Consider the following 16,492-nt stretch of genomic DNA (forward strand, 5'->3'; position numbering starts at 1 on the left):
TAGCCTGTTCGGACATATGGCAATATCTTCATTATTTTTTTCAAACCAGAAGGAACCAAGATGTAAGAAGCTTGATTTGAAACCATTAATCAATGTAGAATGACGAGGAAGGTGAATAAATCTCATAGGAGTTTTGAGGAATGTGGGAACCAAAATTCACACTGTCGATTTTTAAGAATAAAATACGGAGGAAGGCCAAGATAACCCGACTTTCCCTGAAGGTCGGATTCTCTGCGTAACCACACAAAATCGAAAAAGAAAAAAAGATGACAAAAAGTAAATATAAAGTCGCTCGGTGGCGTTTTATTAATTGAATGATACGAGTACAAGGTTTCTCCGAAAAAGAAGAGATATGCTACGACAGAAAAGATAGAGCTGCAGGCAGCAAAACGTCTGAAGCCTTGCCTCGCTAGTCTAACCACCTAAGCCCTAAGTTCTCTAAGCTAACAGGAATTCTCTAAGTCTCTGATTTTCGGATCTGCTCTGATCTCTCTGCTCCTTGCCTCCAAGCTCTCTTATATACTCCTCCTAGGTCGGTTTATCCTTCCTTTGGGCCAAATCTGTCGCGAATTGGGCTTTTTCCATTTTCGTCGATCTTCATGTTCATCGGGAAACTTGACATTTATCTTTGGAAAACTTGACATTTATCTTGTTATGTAAAGATAAACATAAACCGTCATTTTTATCTCGAGTTTGATCTAAAAAATCGTAAATGGGCCGTTTGGTCATGTTTGGGCCTCTTCAGCCGTTCTCTAGACCTTCGATGTTTTTACGATTTTACGAGAAAATAATCTGTCATGATATCGGTCTTCCGAAAGAACCCCAATTCCTCGTATAGTTGAGATGATTGGTGTTTTTAGAATAAGCGTGATCATCTTATACTATGAATTAAAATCTACCCGTTAACCGAACCTTTCGTGGTTTTCCGAAACTTTCCCGATGATTCCGATCGAAACAAAACGGGTGTTTTAGATTCACGGTTTTAAGGATTTGAACTGCGAGGCTTCGAGCAAGGATGCAAAGTATGGGATTGGACTAGTGTCGGGATGGTTTTACGAGGAATTGGCCACACTCGTCGAATGACCTGTTAGGGTATTTTTGTGTAGGATCGTTTTAGTACTACGGAACACTAGAGAGTTTGTATGAGAGAGTTGTAAATCGAGAGCAAAGAGATGTTATTGAGTATATTCTTTGGGACTACAACGTATTGGTGTATAAACCCTAGTTCTAGTCTCCTAAACTCTAATCTCTAAGTCTCGAATTGTCGATCCCTTATTCTAGGGTTTGGGCTCCCCTTTTATAGTTGTAGATGTCGGCTTCAAGTAATAGAACTCTTCCATAATCAGAAAAATGGAAGTTTCTCCTTAGGCGGAAAACTTCTATTTGGCTTCAAGGGTCGGTCCGATCAAGGGGGTCGGACCTAAGGCAGGGGTCGGTCCCTGATTTCTTCTTGGGCAAGGGTCCGGAAGTCGAGAGCCTATCCGAAAGCTGGAGAAAACTTATGTCTGGATCCTTTTCCCCAACAGTTTTCCCCTTATTCCTTGATTTGCTCGTGGAAATCAAGGGATAATGTATTTTCTTGAGCCTTGATAGTTATCTCTTAAGACGAAATCTTCCTTGGGCACCTTGTCTCCTGGCAGTGAATCAGGCCGGGACCTTGACTGATGACTGGAGTAACGATTTTACGAGGCTCTAAAAATCATAACTCCCCGGAATGTCAGGATCTGTGCCTTAACATGATGAAGAGATGAGATGGACCGCTCCCCTTCCGGAGAATCAAGGGGCACGAGCCTTGCCTTTGAGATTATTCGAATGGAGTGGGCTTCGCGAGAAAAGCCCAACGACGGTTGAGTTTCTCCGTTTGGCGCTCATTTAGCCGCGTGGCGATTCGTAAGAGGCGTGTGGTCCTCACCCTAGGGTTTCCTCCTTCTCTCTCTCATTTGATCGAGACCAAAGCTTTTCTTTCTCATTTCTTCTTCACTCTTCTTGAAGATTTTCTCTCGGCGGCTTTCTCTCTCGGATATTTCTCCTCTCTTTCAATTTCAATAGGTAGCCGTCTTCTCCTTCCTCTTTTCTTCTTCTTTTAGATCTCCTTTAGCGATGTCCGGTGAAACCCCTAGCAAAACCCTAGACGCTTCTCCCGTAGATAGTAGGGTTCGATCTAGGACTCTAGACTCGGTGAACTCTTCTTCTCTATCCCCCGAACCCGTAGCTGATGCGGAGGGTCCCCATCTTGACGACGCGGAGAACGTCTCTTCCGACGATGAAGCCGAAGGGTCTCTACTGGTGGGTCCGGTTTCTAGGATCGGAAAGAGAGACATCGAAGAGTGGAGAAGGAAGTACGATCTTCCTCAAGATCTGGTTATTAGGGTTCCGGGTCCTTCCGACAGGATCCCGGATTTTGGAGTTGACGAGGTTCCGATCTATGAGGCATATTTCGAGTCGGGCTTTCGAGACCGCCTTTCCTCTTTGATCGCGAAGCTCTCTGAGCACTTGGATATCTCCCCGGGTCAGCTGACACCTCCGGCCTGGAGGACCTTAATCGCTATCCAAAACCTCGGTGACTTGGAGTGCTTGGTGCTGGGAGTGAACGAAGTGCTCTACTTCTACTACATTGCTGACTTGCCTGGATCGAAGGGAAAATACTACCTCCACCCCCGTAGCAATCAGGCTCTAGTACGAAAGATCGAGAAGAGCGTAAGGAAGCCTCATCCGGTTTTTAGTAATAGTTGGGCGGAGAGATTCGCCTTCGTAACTCTCCCCAGATTCTCTCCTATTTGGCATGTAGTGGGTAGGTCTTTGTATTTCTCAATCGCTTTTGACCGTGACACTGATTTGCCTCTCTTTTTGATTGCAGAGGTGTCTCGCAAACCTGTGCCAGAAGGGAGAGAAGTTGCGGATCAGGTCCTTGATCTTCCTTCAACGCGTCGTCAGGTCTCCTTCCTCATCAGCAAAGAAGTCTTAAAACAGTGCAGCATCTGGGGTAAGCTTTCCACATCATATCTTTATCGCAAACTGGTTTACTAATTGCTTTTATCTTTTTTTTTAGGTAATATGTCGGGATCCACAGGAGAAAAAGCGATGGAGGCGTTCATGCAAGCCGCAGAGAAGCTCTCAGCCAAGAAGCCTGCTGCTAAGGCTACTACCTCGGGTGATGATGATGTTCTCTTCCTCGAGAGTACCAAGCGCAAGGGACCTACTTCTCAGCCCCCTCTGCCTCAAGGAGGAGAACTCGGGCCTCGGGATCCACTCCGAAGTCATCGACTCCAGAGCCCTCTCTTAATCTTTGTGTGGACCTAGCCAAGGTGGTGGCTAATCTCTCCTCCACAACGTTCCCTGAAAGCACCTGCTTTCTTCCTTCTGGGGATCTTCCGAAGGCTTTTGGGAGCGTCCAGTTTAATCTCCTTCAGGTAGGACTTCGCACATTTTCTTTCCACCTTTTTTATAGGGGTTGATGATCATTATGGTTTGATTTGCAGGTTATGTCTCAGATTCACCATCTTGAGGATATGGTGAATGAGCAGTCATCCAAGAAAGACCTGGAGAGCTTGAATGCTCAGCTCACTACAAGAAAACGTCTCATATATAGCATGACGAAAACGCTATTAGAAGATAGCACAGCGTTATCGCGAACGCTGTATCTTCCCCCGCAATCTTTTCTCGGGCACTTTAGATAGCGTTTTTTGTATGCTATTTTAATGCATTATTTCAATAGCGTTTTGTTTCTTATGCAATTATATAACTTATAATAGCAGATTATAATTGCTATGATAAAGTAGTTAGAAAATAAAAAAAAATTATAAAAAAAAATTAATATTTTTAAAAGAATTTTATATATCAAAATTGTTTACAAAATAACCAAAAACAAAACCAAAAATCTAAACCATAACTAAACCAAACATAAACCTATAGCTAAACCAAAAACATACACCTAAAGCTAAGTCTTCACCGTCATCGCCATGACCACCAAAAATATAAAATCTAAAGCTAAGTCTCTGGAGAACATATATGTCGACCTTAAGGTTCTTCCCCACCTTGAGCTTCAGGGTTTTAAACCCTTCTCCTGTGTACTTTGCGGCCAACTTCGAAGCTTCAAGTGGAGAAACTATCCGATCCTGAACATAGACCATCACAAATATATCAAGATGTCCAGAGCGAAGACACTTTGAAAGAATCTGATACAGAATCAAAAGAGAAAGAAACGGAAGCAAACAAACAAGATGAATCAATAACAGAGAAAGTAGTAGAGGTTGTTGAAACAGCACCTGATACACCGATATCTTGAAGTGTAGACATCTGTTTATATAGTTCCTCCTTTAACTAAGAACTTAACCTGTAAACACACAAAATCAGAAAGAATATGAAACAAACTAAAGAAGCTACAAGAAGATTCTCAAAACTTGACCAAACAAAAAACCCAGAAAAAGCCAGGCCTTAGGAACAAACCTCACAACACCAAAACCTCCAAAACAGTTCGAATCTTTTACAGAAACATAAAGGGAACTAGAGACAACTCAGAGCATTAAAAACTTGCTTTTTTATGAGACCCAGACACTTTGATTTCACAAAAAACAGAGAAAAAGTTAAGAAATTTAAAAAGAGACATACACAAGGAAGAAGAAACAGAGAGAAACCGCAGAGAAGCGGAGCATAACAAGCCAGTGTTTTGATCAGTTCGAGATTCATCCAAAGGTGCAAACTTTCTTGCTCTTTAACCTCGTCACTGAACTAGTAACACGCAAACACAATCAAGACATAGAAGTAACCGAAAACAAGACAATGAAGGTTCTGTGAAAAGCAATATACGGCAAGTTCAGTGGTTCCTCACCTCCTTAACAAGCTCTATTACTCCTGAAAATCCAATCTCATACCCTGGCTTCGAGACCACGCCTTGCACCATTGCCGCCGAGACCATGCCTTGTCCCCTCCACAGTCAAGCCTCTTGTGCATCCTCCAATTTACTTTACCAAAAAACCAAATCAAAATCAGATTCAAAGGAGAGACAGAGAGGGAAAGATAGAGACGAGACAAAGAGAGAAAGACTTTGTTCATTCTCCAATTTCACACTGTCTCCGGATCTTTTCTCTCCACCTCCGGATCTGTTCTCTCCGTCTCAACCTAGACAAGATGAAGAGAGAGAGACCTTGTTCTTGTGAGTTTCAGATCGGTGACTTCATGAAGGAGAGAGAAGTTGAAAGGATAAGATTGAGAAGACAAGAGAAGTCATACACTGAGAGGGATGAGAGAGCTCATCACGGTCGATAAGGGAAGAGAGTCGCCACAGCGGCTAAGAAACTCTTTGAGAAAATCAGAAGCTTCGCTGCCGCCTTCGACGAAGCTCCGCCTTGCCACCGGAGACAAGAGAGCAGAGAGAGAGCGAGGTGTGACGGAGACGAGTAAATGGGAGGATGGAAACGAGGAGAAACGACGACAGAGAAAAGACGAGAAGTCACGATGACAAAGGCGTCGATGCATCAGACGATCTGTTTCTAGATCTTTTTTTGTCTGTAAATGGAGAGAAGATCTGAGAAGAGGAAGAGAAAAGAGATCGATCGATGAGGGAAAACCTAATAAGATTTTTTTTCTTTTTTTACTTTTTTTGTTTTATTTGTGGAAACAAGTCGAAGAATTCATTTTTTCGCTAAGTACTTAGCGGGAAATCGAAAAATTTTCCGCCTAGAATATAGATAGCATTTTCAATTTATTTAGGAATCCGAAAAAAATAAACCATAGCATAGATATTTGAAAACGCTATCTTAAAAAACGGATCAAGTTAAAGATAGCATTTTAGGCTAGAACGCTATCTTTTTATGTTATCTTTACCCTCTTTCCTTGTAGTGGCTTAAGGAGGAGAAGAACAAAGTCTTGTGTGGGAACCGAAATTCGCACTGTCGATTTTTATTAAGTAAATCGGAGGAAAGCTAAGTAAACCTAACTTTCCCTGAAGGTCCGGATTCTCTGCGACAACCAACGACAAGTGATCAAATAAATGCGGAAAGGTTTTATTAAGATTTGAGACTGGACCTTAAGGAAGGCTGCCTACGTACCCCTTTCGAGGATCAAGTCGGACGTAGTTCAGTTGGAAGGGTTTGAACAAGAGATCGAACTGCCTGGCGGAGTTCGTCTAGTACGAGCGTTAGTCATAGAAACGGGCATGTCGAGAATAATGCCAAGGGTTTCTATGTGCGGAACTCTAAGTAAAAGGATTGTTAGATCCTTCCGAGAGAGACATGAGTCTGCGGACAAGATGAAAATAGAACGAGAGGCGGCCGGACGTTCTAGGTCCTGCCTTGCTAGTCTACCGCCTAAATTCTAAGTTCTTAAGCTAACATGAGCTCTCTGGGTCTCCAATCTCGGATTTGCTTTCCCTCTAGGATTTTTTCTCTTCTCCCTTTGCTTCTCTCCTCAAGCTGCTTTATATACTCCTCCTTATGACGGTCAATTCTCCTTTTGGGCCGCGAAGCGGGCTTTTTCCATTTTCGTCGGCCTTCATGTTTATCGGGAAACTTGACATTTATCTTCGGGAAACTTGACATTTATCCTTCTGGCAATTTAGCATTTATCTTGTTATGTAAAGATAAACGTAAATCGTCGTATCTATCTCAGATAATCGTAAGCGGACTGTCCGATCGCGTTTGGTCCCTTTCGGGCCGTCTCTAGGACTTCCGTTGTTTTCTACGATTTCTTCGGAAGATCTTCAATCCTTCGTAGAGTTGAGATGAGTGGTGTCTTAAGATAAGCATCACTGTTTTGCACGAAGAATTTAAGATCTTCCTTCCCGTTGATATCTTACGAGTTTCCGAAGTGTTTCCGACGATCTTTGTTTGGAGTAAGAACGGGAGTTTTGTACGCGGAATCTCAACGATTCGTTCCGCAAAAACTTGGGAAAGACGCAAAGTACAGACTTCTGACGGCCGGGGCCTAGAACTTATGCACGGAAGCTTGTCGCCCGACAACCCCAGCCAGCACGGGGCTAGCCGCCCGGCGGCCATGGCCAGCACGGGCGCTAGCCGCCGGCGGCCACGGCCAGCACGGGGGCTAGCCGCCCGGCGGCCATGGCCAGCACGGGCGCTAGCCGCCGGCGGCCACGGCCAGCACGGGGGCTAGCCGCCCGGCGGCCACGGCCAGCACGGGCGCTAGCCGCCCGGCGGCCACGGCCAGCATGGGCGCTAGCCGCCGGCGGCCACGACCAGCACGGGTGCTTGCCGCCCGGGGGCCAGGACCTCGGCGAGGGCTTCGATTTGATATCTTGCTCGTTTTCTGGGTCCTCACGGTTTGAGAGAACAGGCTCTTTGAAGTTTCAAGGCGGATTCCTTGTCGTTCGGCCTGTCCAAACTTAGATTACTTCTCATTTGGTCGTTTCATATCAGCTACGGACCTAATGTCTCTCGGTTCTTCTTGATTGTATCATCGAAGTTTTACGACTAAATCTGAGTTGGTTTTCTCGTAAAGTTTATCGTGTAAAACAAGAACGATCGACTTTAACATAGGTTTTTTAAGCTATACGACTTGTTTTGCTTGTTTTATGGAAAGTCCGCACACGATAAATATTTTTAGCCGTTGATTTCGAGATAACCGTTTTTGACCCCAACAGTTAGCCCCCCAGCATGCAAGATGCGGGAGCGATTTTGTGTGCGGAAGATTTGAAAATCGAAATTTTCGGCTAGGAATATTTTATTCCGAAAAACTCTACCACCTTTGATTTCTTATAAGTAGCACCCCATTCCCCTCTCATTTTTCACTCACTCTCCTCTTCTCAAAAATGAGTGAAACTAACCAAGCCTCGCCGGCGCAGGATGCTCCTGCCCTTACGCAGACATTCGTCGAGGGGTTCAGTTCTTTTCAGGACAAGATGGAGCGACGCCGTGCTGAGATGGAGTCTAGCGTGGCAGGTCCTAGTGCTACTTCCGTTCCGACTTCTATGGCTCCGACTCTCGGATCCAATGTCGCTTTAACTCCGGATCCCGCGGTTCTGGCTCTTGGACCCGACGTTACTCCAGTCCTGATCTCTACAATTCCAGCCTCTGGATCCGATGTCCCTTTGCCTGCTGGAGAAATTGTCGTTCCGGAGCAAGCACCCGATGTCCAGGCTCGCCCTGAGGGCTCCCCTTTCGCGCCGATAGCGGTTTCGGAGGATGCGGTGGAAGTCATGCCTCCTCCTCCAGAAAAGAAGAGGGAGATCGTCTTGGGACTTCCCGCGTCCAACGCTGTTCCACCATCGAAGGGACGTTCAAGAGCTGGGGTTGCCGGATCAGCGAAGAGAAAAAGGTCTACTAAGAGTGAGGAAGGCGAGGTTTCGGCGAAACTATCGCAACATCGCTCCAAGGTATTTCGTGAAACCCCCTTTCTTTTGTTGACTCCTTGATTCTCACCTTCTCTCGTGTGATCAGTTTGTATCGTTGATCGACGGGATGCTTGGCGATTGCGGACTGGAGGTCACACGTTTGTCCAAGGAGCTGGATTCGTCGCGGGAAACTTTGAAGCGCACCGAGGCTGTGCTTCAATCGATTGAGAGCACTCATGCTGCCCAGACGTCGACGCTCGAAGCTAGGATCAGCGATCTCGAGCGTGATCTGGGAAAGACTGTGAGCTCGCTGCTCAAGGCGAAGGAGGAGAAGAAGAGCAAGTCCTCGGAAGTTTGACGTCTTAAGAGGCGGATTCAGCGCTTCGAGGAGATGGGAGTTTGCACTGCGACGGAGCTTGCCGGCCCGTCATCCTCGGGTACCCTGGTCCCGAGTTCGGAAATTCCAGAGGTTCAGGATGCTGGAATCGTTGCGGACAAGGGCGGTGAAGAAGTCGGCGAGGGCGATGGCGAGGCTGTTCCTGCTTCGGGTGAGTCAGAGAATGAAGGCGGTGTTCCGGAGGACGCCTAGGTTGATCGATCCCTGAGGGGATTTTTATTTTGATTGTATTTCGGCCGTTGGTTGGCCATTATGTATGATTTTGGGACTGGCCGTTGGTGGCTTTGAGTCCCTGCCCTTTTTAGGGCGTTGTATTGAACTCGCGGTATGCGTTTATAAAATATTTTGCGTTTAGAACTTCTGTTTGTCGAAGTTAGAGGGGCAGGGTGTGAGTTGTCGTCTCATTCCTGCCTCCCTGACGATCACCGTATCTGTAGTTTGTACAAAGCGAGATTTTCCTGCGGTTTACGATTTACGCGAAAATTCGTGAAAACGTACAGACTTGAGTGAAGAGACAAGTTTTAGGATCTCGCGTTGTTGACGCTTTGCCTATGAGATGTTAAGATACCAGCAAGGCTGGGTTTAGGGCAAGACCTAGGTTTACTCTCAGACTGAGGCTGTGCGATGACAAATCGGCTTTCGTTTTGCCTGTTTGTGATTTTAACCAGATTCGTACCGTTTTAAAATCCGCGAAGTGGTATCGGCTTATATGATTTGTCTGGGCACGAATCGAGCTAGTTCCTTTACGAAGTGCTGAACCAAATTTGGATTTTTTGTATAGCGCGCTATGGGATCCTTGTCGGATGTAAAAGAGCCTACCCTTAGGTGGCTTGTCTGTTTAGGACGTTAGAGTTCGTTTGTTGTGATCAGCAACAACGATATGATGCCGTTTAGAAGGCGTATGAAGGTTTTAATCGAAAAACGAATGTTCAGACACGAAGCGACGTCTCGCAGTGCTTTGAAGTTTGTTTTTCTTATGCCATAAAGGACTATGGGCTTTTAGAAATCGCGGAATGTTTCCGGGCGATAGTTTATGATTTATTTGGTGGATACTGGATCCATTGTTGAGGCCGTTCAGCGATTGGCGAGTTTGTTCGCGAAGAGTTTCGAAAATTCGGTTTCTGTGTTTGTAAAGAGTTTCGAAAATCCGGTTTCTTCAAAAAAGGTGGGATTATACAAGCATACACATTTCAAATGTGTACGAGGTAATTTTCGCTTGTGCCGCATTTCGAATGTTCGCGGTCTTGGAGATGTTTTGCGAATGTCCGTAGTCAGAAACTGTTGTTTCAGTTTGGACGTGCAAGTTATAAAATTTTGATCGAGGAATTAGGACCAGGGGTCGCGTATATTTGACCCAGAGAGAAGCGTCTACCTTCGCTTTGCTTCGCGAAGTGTTGGCCTTCCGGGATTTTATCGACGACTCATATAACTCTTGGAGCTTTGTCACGAGTGTTTCTTTTCATGCTTTGTTTACGGGGCGTATAGAACTTAATCAGTCAATATTAAGTTCAATTTTTCCGTTAACCGTATGATTGTTAGGACTGATTTTATTACGAGAAATTTATCGCATGATTTCCGCTTTTGGGCTATGCGACAGAGTTGCTCGCGTAATGGTCACTTGGCGTTTTATGACAAATCGTGGATTATCGTTTGGCCCTTAAGTGATTGGAGCGGCGACCATTCAGCTGTTTTGTCTTGGCGTGAAGGCTGTGTTCAGCCGTTTAACCAAGGAGTTGGTAAACGATCAGACCGCGATCCTTTCGCATTAAGGTCATATTGGTTCACGATTGTCTTTAATGGTGATGCCGAATTCAGGTCCGAACTTTATGGAAAGACGTAGTTGGCCGAGGGCCGAATAGAGTTCGTCGAGATAGACATGCCAATCATAGCGGAGTTTTCTAAGTTATGGGTGATGGCTTTTTGAAACGATTTTCCACTTTAGGTTTCAGTTATACGATAGATGCTTCGTATAAAGTTTCCTTTGGTCGCATGAAAATTGTTTCATTTTATCCGAGGAAATAAAGTTTAAGGAATCGACGAAGAACACGTTCGGAATCAGTTTTGGGTTATTTCCTGCTTGGACGTAATTTTCCGTATTGCGATGTCGTTTTGCATGAAATCGATCTTGGTTTTCCTTATGCTGTTTTTGTGTAACATATTTATACGAAAGTAATGGATGACCGGTTTCATGAAGATAGAAAATCGCAGATAGTCAAAGTAGTCTTGTTTCCGTGGTTTACACGGGAAATGTTTCCACTTTGATTTTGTTTTTTGGCGAAAGTTGCTTCGGGTTACTCATGAAGTTTTACCGAAGGTTATTTCGTTAATTTTGTAGCTCACCGTCGTGCCATTAGTCTCACGGAAGCGGAAAGAAAATGCCAAGGATGCGCGGCGATCGTTTCTCGGTTTTTCGAGAGATTAGATCGGTTTGCGCGTTCTGCCTAGACAGTCAAGAAACAATAGAACGAAACTGGAAGAAAATGCCTAAGACTTAGCTTGCTAGACTATCCACCTAGGTTCTAAGTTCCCTAAATTTTACGGCAGTTTACAAGACGTTCCCATTCCTTTCCTACGAAAAAATTAAAACCTTGATAAAATTTTCTAAGTCGGACGTACCTTAGTCTCATTGATTGCTCGAGATTGCCTCATGTCCGTTCCTCTTTGTCTTCTACCGTTTCATTGTCAAAGGTCTTCAATAAGTCTGATACTGAATCGAGAATCGATTTTTGATGAAACCTGAAGGAACAGTGCAGAATCGTTGCAGAATCGTTGAAGCAAAGGGAGGAGAAGTAGGCGAAACTCGAAGAAGGCTAAGGGGGGTAGACAAGTGAAAACGAATGGCAAGATGTCACTTGAGTGGGGCTTCTTGTTTCGTCAAGCTATGAGCAAACTGGTCAGGTCAAGAAGCTTACGATCTTGTTATACTTCACGAATGATGTTTCGTAAAATATTGCTGAGCTTTTATTTAACGAGAGTTATTCAACAAAATGTTATCGAGTTAATTTTACGGAAATTGTTTCGTAAAATTAGTTTGGATAATATTTGGGTCAATCTTTACGAGGATTGGCCATGCTTGACGAATGTTTTGTTGCCCGGCGACCAGCGCAGCACGGGAGCGTTAGCCGCCCGGCGCCTAGAGGCAGCACGGGCGTGCTAGCCGCCCGGCGCCTAGGGACAGCACGGGCGTGCTAGCCGCCCGGCGCCTAGGGACAGCACGGGCGTGCTAGCCGCCCGGGATTGTGCTTCCTCGCGGGACCTGCCTGTTTTCTCGTTTTTTTTTTAAAGGTTTCTCGATCGACACTTAGTCTCTCGAGGTTTCTTTAATTGTTTTTCCGAGTCTTTTGGACATTGATTCCAGCAAGGAATTGTTTCTTAGAACGTTGTTGACCTTTTATTTTGCGAGAGTTATTTCACAAAATGTTGTCGAATTAATTTTACGGGAACTGTTTTGTAAAATGTTGTCGAGTTTAATCATGCAAAAGCTCTCTCGTGAAATATTTTCGAGAATTTATTTTACGAAAGGTGTCCCGTAAAATGTTATCGAATTTTAGCATTAGAAACGCTGATTGGTAACCGGATCAGTCGTGCTTTCTGTTTCATGAGTAATCTGGGGTTTCTCCGCGATTTCCAGGAGAACAAGTCTTTATTTTTCCGGGAAATTCTAAAAAACATTTCCAGTCGAAACTCTACTCGGTAATCAGACTGTCATATCAGCCTTGGGCTCGATCCTACCTAAAATCGTATGTGGGTCGTTTAGCCGTGATTCGGGCCCCTTTTGGGCTGTCTTGGGACTTAGACATTTTTACGATTTTTCTTTAGAAAAAGCCGTTGATGTGATGCTGGTTTTTCCGAAAGGATTTCAATTCCCCGTATAGTTAAGGCAACTGGTGTTCAAGCTAACCATAGTCATTTTATACGGCAGGCAGGAATCCGTCTCCACTACCAAAACTTTTTATGAATTTTCCCGAAGTCTTTCTTCGATAATCCCAAACGAGGGGGGTTGTGTCCTTGGACCCGAGGACTGTGTTGCAGGAACTTGGACGGGGGTGCATGGTTGATAGGACCCGAACTTGGTTGGAATGGTCCGTTCTCGGGACGTTTGTCTTATATAACCGTTTGCATAAGCGTTGGTCGTAGGAGCAGTCACTGCGAAGTTGTTTTACCAGCGTCGATGTGAGCTGCGAGTTTGTCTTTCATATTTCCAGACATTACTTTGATCAAGCATTTTGCGGCCGTAAGAGTAAGAGTAATCCGTCTCCCCCTCCTTCTAGCGCCAAACTGTGGGAACCGAAATTCGCACTGTCGATTTTTATTAAGTAAATCGGAGGAAAGCTAAGTAAACCTAACTTTCCCTGAAGGTCCGGATTCTCTGCGACAACCAACGACAAGTGATCAAATAAATGCGGAAAGGTTTTATTAAGATTTGAGACTGGACCTTAAGGAAGGCTGCCTACGTACCCCTTTCGAGGATCAAGTCGGACGTAGTTCAGTTGGAAGGGTTTGAACAAGAGATCGAACTGCCTGGCGGAGTTCGTCTAGTACGAGCGTTAGTCATAGAAACGGGCATGTCGAGAATAATGCCAAGAGTTTCTATGTGCGGAACTCTAAGTAAAAGGATTGTTAGATCCTTCCGAGAGAGACATGAGTCTGCGGACAAGATGAAAATAGAACGAGAGGCGGCCGGACGTTCTAGGTCCTGCCTTGCTAGTCTACTGCCTAAATTCTAAGTTCTTAAGCTAACATGAGCTCTCTTGGTCTCCAATCTCGGATTTGCTTTCCCTCTAGGATTTTTTCTCTTCTCCCTTTGCTTCTCTCCTCAAGCTGCTTTATATACTCCTCCCTATGACGGTCTGTTCTCCTTTTGGGCCGCGAAGCGGGCTTTTTCCATTTTCGTCGGCCTTCATGTTTATCGGGAAACTTGACATTTATCTTCGGGAAACTTGACATTTATCCTTCTGGCAATTTAGCATTTATCTTGTTATGTAAAGATAAACGTAAATCGTCGTATCTATCTCAGATAATCGTAAGCGGACTGTCCGATCGCGTTTGGTCCCTTTCGGGCCGTCTCTAGGACTTCCGTTGTTTTCTACGATTTCTTCGGAAGATCTTCAATCCTTCGTAGAGTTGAGATAAGTGGTGTCTTAAGATAACCATCACTGTTTTGCACGAAGAATTTAAGATCTTCCTTCCCGTTGATATTTTACGAGTTTCCGAATTCCGACGATCTTTGTTTGGAGTAAGAACGGGAGTTTTGTACGCGGAATCTGAACGATTCGTTCCGCGAAAACTTGGGAAAGACGCAAAGTACAGACTTCTGACGGCCGGGGCCTAGAACTTATGCACGGAAGCTTGTCGCCCGACAACGGCTAGCCGGCGGCGGCCACGGCCAGCACGAGGGCTAGCCGCCCGGCGGCCAGGACCTCGGCGAGGGCTTTGATTTGATATCTTGCTCGTTTTCTGGGTCCTCACGGTTTGAGAGAACGGGCTCTTTGAAGTTTCAAGGCGGATTCCTTGTCGTTCGGCCTGTCCAAACTTATGTTACTTCTCGTTTGGTCGTGTCATATCAGCTACGGACCTAATGTCTCTCGGTTCTTCTTGATTGTATCATCGAAGTTTTACGACTAAATCTGAGTTGGTTTTCTCGTAAAGTTTATCGTGTAAAACAAGAACGATCGACTTTAACATAGGTTTTTTAAGCTATACGACTTGTTTTGCTTGTTTTATGGAAAGTCCGCACACGATAAATATTTTTAGCCGTTGATTTCGAGATAACCGTTTTTGACCCCAACATCCTGGCTTAGGGGAAGGAGATCAAATCTCTTCAGATTAAGCTGAAGAACTCGAAGGAGGCCGAGGCTGCTACTGCTGCGGAGAACACTGCTTTGACGCTCCAGTTGGAGGAGACCTAGGAGGAGCTATGCGGGCTGAAGCTGGAGAAGGAGTCCTTTGAGGACGAGAAGATGATGGCTGTGAGTGGGTCCAAGGTGACTGCTCGTTGGGAGCTGATAAGGGAATGGCTCAAGGAGCAGACCGACAAATGGGAGTTGGCCGTGGAATTCCAGCGATACAAGCTGGTGAAGGAGTCTGAGGCCAAACTGCAGGGCTTGCCTCCTCCATCGTTTGATGATGAGCCGGCTCTCCCCGAAGCCGGTGCTGCCAAGGAGACTTCCCCTACTCCATCTGAGGGTGCGGCTGCTTCTCCAACCAACTGATCTCCCTATCTCTTGAACTGTTGATCTTTTAAGCCCTTCGGGGTTTTGTTGTTTTTGCCCTTCGGGGCTTTGTTGTTTTTTTAAAACCTCAGGCCTTCGTGCCTTAAAACCTTTTAAGTATTGGCTCTCGAGGGCCTTAGACTTTAATCTATTTTATTATGCTTCTATCTTTCATCTTGAGTAGCATAAAGTCGTGTTGCTTGCGTTTCTAAGATAGGGGAATTCCCTATCACGGGTTATGGGCCGAAGGCCGACCATAACCTTAATCAAATCATGCAGGATCTTAGGAGCTGATGCTAGTCTTGCCCTCAAGATTGCACTACTCCGGGTTTCAAAAGAATCAGGGCCTAAGTCCTGCTGCCATACTGATAGCCTAGGGGTTTAGTCCTCGTCGAATTAGTCCCATATCTAGGTAGGCGTGCAGATTTGTAGGAAGGGATGGACCCTTGAAAGAATTGACCCCTTGTGAAGGCCGGACCCCTGTAAGGGTTGACCCCTTGGATGGGTATCAATGTCTAGGACCTGGATCCTGTTAGTAAATTGACCTAACCCTGAAATGATTAGAAAAGCGTTAGACCTTGTAATCCATTATTAAAAACCTGAGTTTTAGTTTTGGAATAAAAGATCCTTGCTTAGAACCCTAGAGTTCTAGCTTGGTTTGAACCCTGGGGTTCTTGAGCCCTAGAACCCGGAAGTTCTTGAGGCCTTGAACCCTGAGGTCCCTTACCTAGGCCTGAAGGCCGTTTTATTGAACCCGAAGGTTTACTCATTGAACCCTGAGGTTTTTGAGTATTGGGGTTTAATCCTTAGATCCGGGGACCGTGATTAAACCCGATGGATACCTCGAACCCGTAGGTTTATGCTTTTGAACCCTGAGGTTCTTGGAAAACCCGAAGGTTGGTATTTGGATTAAAAGATCCTTGAACCCTGAGATTCTTATTAGATCCGAAGATCAATTAGGCCTGAAGGTCCTTGATCAACCCTTAGGTGATTTTGAATTCGGAGATTCCTTACAGACCCGGAGGCTGTATTGAACCCTGAGGCTCTTTTATAGACTCGGAGGCCGTACTGAACCCGGAGGTTTTTATATAGACCCTGAGGCCATACTGAACCCGGAGGTTCGTCATAGACACTGAGGCTGTATGCGTTATGGGAGGTTTGTGATCGTATTCTGCTCCCAATGAGGAACCACTACCGATCTGTTATTGAGAAACCGCACTATGCCACCCGGAGGTATAGGCCACTCTCATGAATCTCAATGCTGCACTCTACCTTTCTGCAGAAAAGGTCACTCTCAGACTTACTGGGGTCTGGCGTGGGCCTGCCCCGCGGAGCGACTTCACCCCAGACACACTACTTTCCACGTCTGGATAAGTATTAATTTTTGGTGCTAGCCGGTATTTTCGCACATTTGCTCCCTGCATATCAGCCGTCAGCATCTGATTACAGTACTTTGCAGTGTACGTCATGCTCCCTGCGTGTATTTAGCTCGTAGCGTCTTTAACACAGTGTTTGGATAGCACTAGTACGGTGGTCCCCACGTAACGTTTGGACTTATAGCCTTTACGCAGGGCCCGAGGTGCAGACAATGTAATAGGG

General features: G+C 45.3%; 1 long non-coding RNA gene across 1 annotated transcript; it reads right to left on the reverse strand.

Moving 5' to 3' along the window:
- Positions 1-3,823: 3,823 nt before the first annotated feature.
- LOC130499487 (uncharacterized) lies at positions 3,824-5,547 on the reverse strand. The gene is made up of 6 exons (XR_008938351.1): positions 5,230-5,547; positions 5,044-5,118; positions 4,829-4,961; positions 4,609-4,728; positions 4,266-4,333; positions 3,824-4,115 (listed from the first exon to the last, which is right to left on the reverse strand). It is a non-coding gene; the product is annotated as an uncharacterized LOC130499487 (long non-coding RNA).
- Positions 5,548-16,492: the final 10,945 nt, after the last annotated feature.

Source organism: Raphanus sativus, chromosome 9 (genome assembly GCF_000801105.2).
Source record: "Raphanus sativus cultivar WK10039 chromosome 9, ASM80110v3, whole genome shotgun sequence".
In the NCBI taxonomy this organism is placed as follows: Eukaryota; Viridiplantae; Streptophyta; class Magnoliopsida; order Brassicales; family Brassicaceae; genus Raphanus; species Raphanus sativus.